This window comes from Manduca sexta, chromosome 24 (genome assembly GCF_014839805.1).
Source record: "Manduca sexta isolate Smith_Timp_Sample1 chromosome 24, JHU_Msex_v1.0, whole genome shotgun sequence".
Classification (NCBI taxonomy): domain Eukaryota; kingdom Metazoa; phylum Arthropoda; class Insecta; order Lepidoptera; family Sphingidae; genus Manduca; species Manduca sexta.
The window spans coordinates 11981018-11987033 of record NC_051138.1 but is presented as its reverse complement, the minus strand read 5'-3'; positions in this window follow the sequence as shown (position 1 = coordinate 11987033).

Below are 6016 nucleotides of genomic sequence, written 5' to 3'. Positions count from 1 at the left end.
TAATACAATTTTCACCGCGTATTTTCTCACTAGAAAGGCTTCGGGATTTCCGTTTACTTATAACACGTTCAGTAAATATTAAATAAATTGTTATATCTGACACATAATTTAGTATTAAAACAAGCTTCTTCTTAATAATATATTTGCTGATTTTTGATATACATAAATACTAAAATTAATTTGGCAACACAGTGATTTTATCATAGGCTTAATTTGGTCTTAAACTTCCCTGTAACGATTTATTAAGACGGACGTGTGGAACTCTGGCAAGCAATTGTACATGAATTACCAAAATTATAATTTAAAAAGCCTCTTGAATAGCATGATGATTAACGACTTATATCGATTCAAGACTCATCCTTGAGTCCAAATACAACCCGCTTATGTAATCCCAAAAGTTCCCCCAAACGACTGCTCAATACAACCCTGTTTTGAATCTACTCACGTAGTACGTGTCCCGAAGGCGATACTCGTTAAACGTTAATTTGTTCTTTTAAATTATGTTTCAAAGACTTAATACCCTATGGGTGCACTTTACAGATTCTCATGGTGACCATTCGCGTCCCGTTTGGCACCAGTTCGAGTATTGATGTTACATAATTGGTTTGATGGATAGAAAACATCCAAAAATATTAGGTAAAACCATGATGGAAGGTGATTGAATAGACTGATATGTTTTGTGTAGGATTTAACATTATCCTACATAATTATAGCTATAATTTTGTAGGATTATGTTACAGGGGGAGGCGAGGTGTGAAAGACAAAATAGGATGAGGTCGTGTTAGAGGTTCCACTTCATAACTTAAGTACGAACACGAGTTAATTATTTTTGAACAATTTAATAAGGTGACTTCTTATATAAATCAGAGGGCCATTTTAATAAACCGATCTCACCTTAGAGTAGGACCTTACGTACAATCAAGGTGTTAAAGTATTTAATAAACAAAACTTGAGCTATCACTCAAGCGCCTGTTGTTAGTTGAGTCGGCGCAGTTTAATAAACAAAACTTAGCAGTCAAAATCCATCATGATGTCTCAAGTGATAACTTGAGACATCATTTGAGATGTTGTTAATATCTGATTTTTAATTAATTTAAAGATATTCCGTCTACGGGGCAAATTCGTCTTTATATACTTAATTACGGGCGTTCTAATCGAAGGACAGCTTTGATAGCCGTAAAGATATAAGCGCCAAAATCTCCTATTTACCTAAACTACTTATGAAACCAATTTTACCCCTTAGACGAAATAGGACGTCCGATCTTAATGCGTAATAGTATTATACTATACGTTCCATTGACTAAGTTAGATTTGAAATAATATTATTTGAAATAATATAATTTTTATGTACCTACTGTTTACCCTTAATGAATTAAAGTTAGTTCAATTGTAAAATTTTGCTCGAGGGTTGTGCAATATGAGACTTGCGGGTCCCACATATTGATTTTAAATATTTCTCAAGAGTTGAGTGTTATTTATAAACGGGCAGCTACGAGAACAGCGTAAACAAACCGCTAAAATTAATCAATGTTATTACATGGACAATTTTTATTTTGTTAAGTTAATTTGAGATTTGTTGACATTAATATTTTTAGACAAATATATAGGGAGACAAGCAAGCAACTCGCCCGATGGTAAGGGATAAGACTGCCCATTAAAAGTATTAACACCACCCGAAATTTAAATAAAAACACTTCTTTCGTTCATTATGCACATCAACGTAAGACTAAGATGTACCGTCTCTTAAATCCTGGTTTGTCCCCAGTTCAAACCGAAACATAACAGTGTTTGCAAAATGTTGCTTTGTAGCAGAAATAGACTCCGCGTTGGTACCTACCCAGTCGGCTGTCGCATACAACAGACTCACCTATAAAATCGTTAATATCCTTCGAATTCGATATTATCCAATTGTAGCACCTGTCACTATCGATTATTTCTGCTCAAGGTTAAGTGCGTTAACCCTTGACTCTAAAAGACATTGGTGCCAACTGCGGAGGGTGCCTGGATTGCGTCGATCTCCATGTAGCGTAGCATTCATACTTTTTTATAAATGCGAAAGTAACTTTGTCTGTTACGCTTTCACCGTTTAACCACTGAACCGATTTTTATGAAATTAGGTATGGAGAGAGATTGAGACCTTGGGAAGGTCATAGGCTACCTTCAATTCCGGTAAAATATATATCCGAGGGCAAAATCTAGTGAAAATATAAATACATGTTAGTAATCGATGAAAATTATTAGATTAATAAGTTATACTAGAATCAGTAGAACTACTATTTATTTCAGGGTTCGATTTGAACAGAAATACATACTTGATTGTAGTGCCTTTTTTTGCTTGTGTGATTCCATGTATTTTTTTGTTTTGATAGCACGGTGTCTTATGATTATATTACATAAAGTAGTATTAGACTATATAATATACCTTTTATTAATTTAATACCTAAATTCCAAGCAATTTTTTAGTCGATCGAAAATAAGGTTTTATTGTATGGAACGATTTGTCAAAAACAAGGGGCAGGCGAGTCAACGGCCTTCGTGTTGGGGCAGGTCGCGCTAGGGTTGATCGAGATTGGGGTGTGGGGCAACGCCACTCGTCGCGTGCGTGAATGACTTATGTAAACGATTGAATTTTTACTGACATCTATAGATATTTCATTTTTAAAATCTTATATGACAATGTTTTGAAAAAGAAAGACATTACATTATAATTTAAAGATCATTTACATAAATCTTATAAAATACTTATCTATATTATAGCAAAGTCCAAATTTACGTATTAATTTGTGTCGTGGGTGCAGGAAATTGGTATAATATTTTTTATAAAAACGGAACACTCAATCAATCTTCAACTTTTAATGCAAATTAAATCATTAACTTTTGCCTACCGATGATTAAGTAAGTTTGTAATTACATAACATTTACTTTTTAGTATATTTGTGTAATGTAAGTACCAGTTAGAAAATAAATGGTATAATAGAGGTTTTAATTTTTGTAATGGCCTCTGTGTTCGGATACATTTAAAAAAGAAAAGTATTCTTGACTGTCAGTAGAATCAGTGTTTTGTTGTTCTCTCTCTTAACTATGTAACGAAAGTACTAATTTGACTCAACTAATAAAATTCATAAAAATCTTACTCAATCTTACTTTATATCAAACCGTAACCTAACGGTACCGACTATTGACTTCCATATTATGTAATAGAGTCATTGAGTAAGTTTGATTTTATACATTTATAAATATTTAACAGCAATTAGTACAAAAGAAATCCTTCTGTGAAAACAGTCATAAAATTCGATAAGAAATGAGGTAGTCATTCAAATTTCAAATATTACTACGTACAGGACTGGGCGTGGAGTGGGGATATCGCTCTATCTCTTTCTTTCGCACGCATCGTAATATCTGCTGACGTTACATGCAAGTATTTCGTCTCTTTCCTGTTTTTTGACACTCACCCCTATTACCAAATTTCAATGGCTTATTACTTGTGGTTTTCTATAAGATTTCAATGATTCCTTTTGTTTTAGAATTTATACCACGTACCAGGGACGTAGCTACCGCTGTATCAGCAGTATCAGTGATACGGGGCCCCGAGCTTTAGGGCTCCTCTTGGCCCATTCCTACATTTAACTAAGCAGGCGCCCAAAAGTTCGCACTGCCCTGAAAGGCCCCTAAAAAATTTAGGGCTCCTCTATGGCCAGCTACGCTACTGCGATGAACATATTTATAAAACTTATAAATAATAGTCAAATACCCTATTGTACACACGCCATAAAAATACAAGGTTCACAAGACAGCAGCATAAGTAGACTGGTTAGTCGCATCACGCATGCGTTGTGTTATGAACGGCTTGGATTTAATACAAAGTAACTTGAGAAAGACTATTAATATTCTAAAATTAGTTCAGGTCCTGTGAAATTAACACAAATAATTTGGAATTTTAGTGGTAGATCGTAACGGCGAATAGTCCATGTAACCCGATTCCTGCCTTCCCTTCCTATTCCCATTCCTGGCTTCCCTTTCGTAAATTTTTTTGTAAAACTGACTATCATTGGAATGATTTGCAGCATTTATGCATATTAGTACCTATATTATGTAGTATCGTGTTCATTTTCGGAAAATTTCACAAACCGTCACTGGTAGACTGCATTGTACTCATTTTAGGTTAGACTGTAATAACGATTGCTAGAGGCAAATTAAGAATGATTCGTACTATACTAAACTTTTGATTGGTAATACTGTTTTTTTGTCACTAGCGCGGTATTGCACTATATTCGACTCTATATATGCATATAAAAAGACCTAACAATGAGGAGTAAAAGTACGTAGGTATACAAAATCAATAATTACTTGAACTAAATAAAAATATAGATGTAAAATAACAAAAGTGTAAAATTGGAACAAAATAAATATCAATAAAATGTAATTTTAATTTTATACGTTCTATTGCTTCTGCTACTATTCTAAGAGATTTCGTCGCAGCGGTAACGTCATACTTCCAGCCACAAATATACTATTTTTTTAACAATGTTTTCCTAACAGTGGGACTGTATATAAAACAAGACTCTATTATTATAATGTTTTCTGCACCAGGTGGACCGGCAAGAACTACAAAATATAATTAAAAGAAAGTATTCTCTTTAATAATATTATTGTTGGCACATATGTTTAATAAAAATAATGATTATTTTTATGAATAAATGTCAAGTAAATAACAATAGATTTATTTAGAAATTATACTTTGTATTAATTTTAAAATAAACTACATATGTTGCTTATTTGGGAACAAAAGCAACACAGGGGTTTTTATTTAAATACACACACACATCATCACGCATTTATCCCCGAAGGGGGCAGAGGCGCAACCAGGGCACCCACTTTACGCCAAGTGTGTTCCGTTCCATGATGCCATAGGGGCAAGCCTATCGGACACAAATTTCTGACTCCGGGCTGATACTGAACAGAAAACCCAAATATCACTTTGCTCAACCCGGATTTCGAACCCAGGACCTCAGAGCGCTGTCGTACCGCGCATGCAGTACAACTACGCCACCGAGGAGTGATTTATTTAAACAATCAATATAAATGACTGATCTTAAACACAATCAACTTTATTTAATATATTATGTAAACGGCAAAGATTAAAGCGGCGATAGCCTAGTTGGGTGTGGAACGGACTGCGAGACGAATGTCCGCGGGTTCAATTCCCAAAGGCACACACCTCTGACTTTTCTAAAAAATCATGTGTGTATTCTTTGTGAATTTATCGTTCGCTTTAACGGTGAAGGAAAACATCATGAGGAAACCTGCACATCTGAGAAGTTCTGTATGGGAATTTCGAAGGTGTGTGAAGTCTACCAATCCGCACTAGGCCAGCGTGGTGGACTAAGGCCTAATCCCTCTCAGTAGTAGAGAAGGCCCGTGCTCAGCAGTGGGCAAGTATATAATACAGGGCTTATATTATTTTTTATTTTAAACAGCAAAGATTGTTAAGTCAATAAAGTCCTTTTGTCATCGGCTATACTGATATAACACGGTAAAGTTTTAAGGAGCAATGTGCAAACTAGGTATTGTTTCGATTCTGAAAATATTTCACTAACAGAAAGCTACATTATCCCTGGGCGTAATAGTATATTTTTATCTAGGAATATGCCTATAAATACTTAATATTTGTATATTTTTAAAATATGCGTATAATTCATCGCCATAATACTCAAACGAGAGCGTCCTATCATTCTATTTGGAATCCAATCGTAATTTGATTACGCAAATTGACAGTGCGTTGACCGTCTCCTCTAAGGGCAGTGTAAAGTGAAAACAATTAACATTCGATATCTGAGACAATTTGAGCTCTAGGTCTTTGAGCTTGGTGTTGTTTTAGAATACTTCGCTTTTCGTACCCTTGGTTACATTTGTTGTAATGATTTATTAATTTCGTGTTAAGGAGTTTACACACTACATCGTTTTATGTTATACCAGGAACGTGTCAGGAAAAAAATATATTTATGTTAAGAACTAT